Consider the following 7661-nt stretch of genomic DNA (forward strand, 5'->3'; position numbering starts at 1 on the left):
AAAAAAAATTTACTGTTATATGTAGACCCCAAATTTAATAAAAATTTAGTAGACAAATTGAGATTATATAAAATTATAACCATAATCATTGAGCACTAATTTTTTAATTTATTTCATTAGATCAAAGGCTAAGAAGAGCCATAATCATTGAGCACTAGTCCTTGTCCTTTGTTCTAAGGGGAACTAAGTGCCCAAAAGAAATCGTTTTGGATAATGGATGACAGGGCTACAAAGTGGCATGAACAAAATGAACGTTTGAGTGAGTGGATTGTGGGATCCATACGATTGTCGTCTACCTAGAAGCAGCGTTTCGAACAACTAAATTCCAAGGTCTATCCAGTTGGCTACAATTTGTTTTCCACTTTTTTTTTTTTTTTTTTTTTAATTTCTGACATTGATGTACAAATATTTAATCATTGTCCTTATACAAATTATATCAACGTAAACAAACCATGAACAAAGATGCATCTTAATATATTGTCTATATTGAGAGAAATTAAAACCCGGCCACTAAACCACACTTGCATGTATTCATATTAGCATTTGAAAAGTGTTTCACCTAAGAAAACCTGTATGGTTCTTTGAATTAAAATATTGGAAGGATTCCTGGCCATAAAAAAAATTGACTTATTTGTGCAAATATTCCTTAAAGGTACCTTTCATTCTTATTTTGCTCCTATCTTCTCACTGTCTTTCAAATTTTACAAATTTTATATTTCGTCAAGTTCGTCAATAATTCCGTTAAAAAATTCAATGCATTGCTTACGTGGATGAGCCACACGTCAACTTTTTTTACGGAGTCATTGATAGACTTGATGGAATATGACTTATTGAAAAAATTGTAAAGTTTGGGAGGTAAAATAAAAAGATTAAACTTTTAGAGGACAAATTGAGAATGAAAGTTTTTTTCTATAGGCATTTGTGCTAATAAGCCCAAAAAAAAAAATATAGGAAGGATTTGGAAAATGATGGATGCTTGTATGTGTCATGGATTTCAATAGAGCTGGTGAATTGAAATTGATAACTACAGCTGAAAAGTCCTCATCACCACCACCTGACATGCAATATATGCATAACAATCTTACAAGTCAAAGCAATAATGTGGGTTGGGGTTGGCTCACGTTTTTTTTTTGGGCCACTGGGCCCACGTTGAAACTTATCTGATTGTTTTGGTTTAATTTGTTTCCCTAATCTCGCATTTGCAAATGGCTTACGTACGTACAAGTGTACAACGCTTTGCCAGGCGGCCCAGGCCAAGTTGAATTGAATGCATCTTAATTTTATGTATACACGTCTAAAATTATAGACTTGTTATAAAATAAAGAAAAATATAGAGAGAATATAAGAGAGAATTGGGGAGGAATCAGAGTGTTTTTCTCATTCACATAAGGTCTCTATTTATAGGCTCTTGGATGACCTGAGATAGACCCTTAAGGTATCCTATTTTACAATGAATTGGACAGCCACATAATTAATGATATTTACAACACTCCCCTTGCATGTCCATTGAATATGACAATTGCCCCATTAAAAACCTTACTAGCCAAAATCCTATGGGAAAAAGACTAGCTAAGGAAAAGAGTACAATCTTCATGTGTTTCTGATAACTACGATGTGCATACGACACTGCCTCATTAAAACATTGCTAGGAAAAACCCAATGGGACAAAAACCTTAGACAAAGGAAAAAGAGTACAATGCTTGATGGCACTCTCCCCCTGATGTTGATAAATTTCTCTAATTAGTGAAGGTTGCCTCGTTAAAACCTTGCTTTAAAAACCCAATAGAACAAAACCAAAGCAAAGGAAAAAGAGTGCAACTTTTGCAATATTACTGATACAACGTTGGATGCGTTTGCCTCATTAAAACCTTGCTATGAAAAACCCGATGGGACAAAAAACCTAGTTGAAGAGAAAAGAGTACAACACGCAAAATGGTTGGATGATCCCCCTGATAACAACAAGCTTTAATTTGACTGGCTCAATAATCCAGCAAATAATGATATCTCACATCCCATCTTCTAGAGAGTGGAGTTTAACAATGCTTGTATGAACATGACTTCCATACTATCAAAGGATATATGTTTGTCATCATATGTTGAAACCCTGTTGAGATTAGAGCAATACTAACACAATATAATTCCACTAAATAAAGTGGTTAAAAACAATTCTCTCTAAAAGAAATGAATTATTATGAAAATACTTTGAATTTTGGAAAAATTATATAACACAATCACCAATGCTATATTCGGTCTACTGCATTGTGCAAAGTTGAATAAAGCACATTAAGATATGGTACTTCTGGACCAAAGATCTTTCTTCCATCTTAGGAAGCAAGTAATCATTCTTAGTGCCAATACACCGAATAACTGTTGGGCATAAGAATTTCACTAGTACAGTACTCGATCTGCAGCTCGAGACACTATTTTCATTTTCCAAGGTCATTTATATTAAATCCAATATTCAAGTATTCAATAATCTTATGAGCTCTTCAGGAGCTTTAATAAATTCATAACTTCTTTCAAAAGTTTGAATATGTTGCAATAATTTTCGAATTCGGGTTCTAATCAAAGTACTCAATAAGGCAATTTTGACCATATTCATAGTGTTAAGGTTGAGTACATACTTTGAGCTTCAGACTCTTTCAATCCTTCAAGGATTTGCTTCAAGCACATAATATTTCATGGCACTTTCAATTTGGAATTTGACTTAGTAATTTGTTCTATATCTTGTAGGAAATCGCTTCTGGCAATATGCTTCAGACATTTCATAATCTTTAAAGGTTTTCTCCATATGCAATGAACACATTAAATTTACCAAATTTGTTAGAATGCGGTTGCATCTATAACAAGAGAATATATAACCACAATCCCATGTTTCTTTGGAGAAACCTTGTGCCATTAGAAATAATGATTTTGTTCACTTTATTTCAAACACTCTATAACCTACAGGGTTAACATCTTTGGTGTCTGAACTATAGGTTCTCATTATTCCACGTTTATAATGATATTCAATTCTACTGGAATTGCCTCTTTCCAGTTTGGCCAATCATTTAATTTTGTCGACATTTATAATAAACGTGGTTCCACATTATTATAGCCCATGATGATTTTTAGTAGCTACTATAAACAAAATATATCATCATTATATCAACGATCTCACAATTCTCATTTACATGCATTAGAGGAGGATGTGAAGCCCGAGAATTCCCATAAGTATTTTGAGAATTTTCTTGAGACTTTACGGAAATTCTAGAATTTATTTTGTGAAGGAAATTTATTTTCCTTCAGGACTGAGAGGTCTTTAGAGTAACATGCCTTCACGGGAAAGGTTTTGTTTGTTTTTAGAAGACCAACGGTGTAGACTTCGTATTTTTCGGAATTCAGAAATTTATCTTATGAATTTCCAAAGTTTTTTTAGTATTTAATTTAGAGTTCCCAAATTTTTTGGAAATTATCAAAGAGTAAATTGGTGTTTTGACCTTTTAGATATTTAGTACTCACTTAGATGAGTCTGTAGGATTTTTCAGTGAATTTTTTCAAGTCTCTAACTATTTTTGGCGAATTTCTGAAAAATGATGTCACGTGGCGTACCATGATTGGATGACACACTTTGACCCTAAACCCAGCTCATATCTCTATCTTTTGGGCTGCACCTTTCCATTAAATTGTTTTAAAAGCCCATTTCAAGTGTTGAAAGCTCATCCCACAAAGCCCAAATCCCATTCCACAAAGCCCAAAAGCCCAACTCATGGAATTCTCTAGAATTCCCTAGATTTTCTTGGATGTTTGAAAAATCTGATTTTTATTATTTATTTATTTATTTATTTATTTGATTTTTAATTATAGATCTAGATCCTTCTAATTGATCCTAGCCATCCATTCTAAATTAATCCTAGCCATTAAATCCACCATTGCCCATCTATAAATACCCCCCAAAACCATCACTGTCATTCACACCTAAACTTCGAATTCTAGAGCTTCTCTCTTTAGTTGCTCTTTTTCTCTCTCTAGAGATCAAATAGAAATTTTTCTATTTTGATCATAAGTGGAGTTGTAAAGGCCCGATTGGCGAGTCGTTTTTGCCTAAGCGTTCGTGGAGCCGAGCCCCACCTTCTAGAGTCGAAGTTCTGCAGAAATTAGAAATTCCAGTTTTAGCCTTCGGTAACCTCTTCAACCCCTGTCGAAACTTTGCTGAAATTTTATTAGATTTTTACTCTTAATTAGATTCTTTTATTTTGTTATTTTGCTAGTTTAATTGTACCGAGGTTCTGCTTGTGCACCGTCTTCTACAGGTAACTTCGTAACCCAACTTCTTTAATAGTTATTTATTTAAGTTGAGGTTTTAGACGAAACGTTGATTAACTGTTTAACTGAAAATGGATTAAATAATATATTGAGGCCATATCTGTGGTAAACCCAACAACGTGTTGTTTAAGACCGGTCCATGAGCATACAGGCGTTGTGGACTGAGCCAGAGCCTCCTTAGTTTCCCTATACACTGATCTGGACACGTTATAGGTGAACACTGATCAACCTCCTCTATTTAAATTAAAATGAACCTAAGTAGAAACCAAAGCACAAAGCCCATTCCACAAAGCCCAAAAGCTCAACTCATGGAATTCTCTAGAATTCCCTAGATTTTCTTAAATGTTTGAACAATCTGATTTTTATTATTTTATTATTTAGTTTTTATTTATTTTATTTTTAATTATAGATCTAGATCCTTCTAATTGTTCCTAGCCATCCATTCAAATTAATCCTAGCCATTAAATTCATCATTGTCCATCTATAAATACCCCCCAAAACCATCACTTTCATTCAATCCTAAACTTTGAATTCTAGAGCTTCTCTCTTTAGTTGCTCTCTTTCTCTCTCTAGAGATCAAATAGAAATTTTTCTATTTTGATCATAAGTGGAGTTTTAAAGGTCCGATTGGCGAGTCGTTTTGCTTAAGCGTTCGTGGAGCTAAGCCCCACCTTGTAGAGTCGAAGTTCTATAGAAATTAGAAATTCCAGTTTTAGCCTTCTGTAACCTCTTCAACCCCTGTCGAAACTTTGCTGAAATTTTATTAGATTTTTACTCTTATTAATTAGATTCTTTTATTTTGTTATTTTGTTATTTTGCTAGTTTAATTGTACCAAGGTTCTGCCTATGCACCGTCTTCTACAGGTAAGTTTATAACCCAACTTCTTTAATAGTTGTTTATTTAAGTTGAAGTTTTAGACGAAACGCTGCTTAATTGTTTAATTGAAAATGGATTAAATAATATATTGAGGCCAAATCTGTAGTAAACCCAACAACGTGTTGTTTAAAACCGGTCCATGAGCATACAGGCGTTGGGGACTGAGCCAGAGCTCCCTCAGTTTCCCCATGCACTGATCTAGACATGTTATAGGTGAACACTGATCAACCTCCTCCATTTAAATTAAAATGAACCTAAGTATAAACCAAAAGATTTGACATGACTGTCTGCCTAGGGGAGCAGGGTCATGTCGGATTAAGAATTCAGAGAAACCCAGCAGTTATGCTAGTGCCGAACCTCTGAATTTTACCTAGTCTTAATAGACAAGGTCGAGAGTACGCTTTGTACGTTCCTAATAGCTGTCGTCGGATTTGGAACTCCAGTTTTCCCAACAGGCACGCGTGGAGAGTTCAAACATGGAGACATGTAGGACTTTCACATTGGTAATAGGTAGGGGGAAAACACCACGTCCCGATTAGAGGGTTTTCCCGTATTTTGATAATACTATATATTATGGAATTGTTTTCAAGTATTGCATGAGTTTTTGTATGGCATACTTGTATGGATTTTATTGTGATTACCGTTGTGACCTGAGAGTAAAAGGCCCCAGTGTGGTGTCCTTGGGTTTTGATCCCCTAAACCTCATGAGGTGGTGTTTACGGACGGGCTAGTCGAATGTCCTTCTGGGGAGGCTAGCTTATGTGGTATTCACTATGAATGGATACTCTCGCTACCGTATCGATGATTGATTGAATTCCGGTATGGGTAGTTGGTCATTCGTGTTCGGTTGGCAGGTAAGTATTCTAAATTTGACACGTGTCAAATTTTCACAGAAGATATTTGAAAGAATGCAAAGGTTTTACTCACTAATTATTCTTGTGGATATTTTGTTGTGTTGCATCGTTTCATCTTGTTTTATCCTCTTATTGAAATTATATATATATATTATACCTTCAATATCATTTTTAAAACCTAATTTGGGATTTCCCCCGAGGGGAAGCAATGATCGTATGTGATGCTTACCCCCTACTATACTCTTGTGAGTGCAGATATCCCAATGAATGATGATTTGGACTGAGGCCGGTGGTGTGGCATCTGTACCTTGTCAGTTCCAGTTTCAGCTTTAGCCTTTTGTCTATCTGGTTTAGATCCTTTCTTTGGATCCGTGGTGATGTCTCCCGTCCTTTTGCTATAGGTGTTCTATCTATGCAGATTTCAAAGTCTCAGTCTTTTTTGGCACATCAAGTCGTCAAATCACTCTAGATATGAGTTGGGATATCTCTGCTATTTACGTTATGAATATCTACATAATGTTTTAGTATGGTTATATGTATTTGAAACTCATGACCCTCTCGGGTTGGTTTTATATTTATGTTTGTTTATAATATTTCGAAATATTATTCAGAAGTACATTCCGCTGTAAATTCTATACTCTGGTCCAACCAGAACGAAATTTTAAAAAAGGCTTATCTCATTTTAGGGAGCTTGGGAATGTGATATTTAGTGAAAGAAGTATTATATTCTCGGGATTTCTAGAACGGGTGTCGCTGTGACGTAGCCATTTTCGGGGCGTCACAACAATTGAAAAGAACCATACAGTGTGCGTGTTCCCAAAGTGTACTGTCTAAATTAAAATCAGTTCCAGCACCGTTAAAATTTCCTAGGCCATGGAAAATGGCGTAACCTGTTCGAGCAACATACTCTCCTTCATAGCTGTTTCGGCCGACATGGTTACAACGAGTATCATCTCCTTGCAAATACATTGAGCAAAAGGAGAGGCATTCCTCCACGATGTATCACTTTGCTATGCTGCCCTCTAGCCGGTCTACTTTTGTTTCTAACACAAGATTTCAAAGTGTGTAGGTACCTAAACAAGATCGGAAAAGTCCACAGGATATTAGGATGCACTGATGTGATGTTTAACTTAAATAGAAAGCTTGCAATTTGAGTGCTAAATCAATAAATTGATGACTGGCATTATATTTGATGTCATACAGTAATTGAACAGATATAGTAATCAGACAGCTTATAAAAAAAATCGATTAAAAATAAATAGTCGTAATCAGACAAACCTTTCAATCGGATACATCCATCTATACTGGACCGGTCCACCAGTGGCTGCTTCATTTGCAAGATGTATTGGAAAGTGAATCATGAGATTAAAAAAGGATGGGGAAAAAATACGCTCTAATTGGCACAAAGTTACTGTTATATGGTGGTTCAGATCAAGAAAGGCCTCTAAGGTGAAAGATTTGTTGTAAAGATTCTTGAAAAAGGTACATAACTCAAGAAATATTTGAGTGGTGTGATTTGGCAATATCCTCCGAATAGCCAATGGTATTAAATGTTGTAGAAGCACATGGCAGTCGTGACTCTTGAGTCCTGTGACTTTTTTTTACTTCACGTTGATGCACCAGTT

Source organism: Dryas octopetala, chromosome 2 (assembly GCF_963921425.1).
Source record: "Dryas octopetala chromosome 2, drDryOcto1.1, whole genome shotgun sequence".
Lineage (NCBI taxonomy): Eukaryota > Viridiplantae > Streptophyta > Magnoliopsida > Rosales > Rosaceae > Dryas > Dryas octopetala.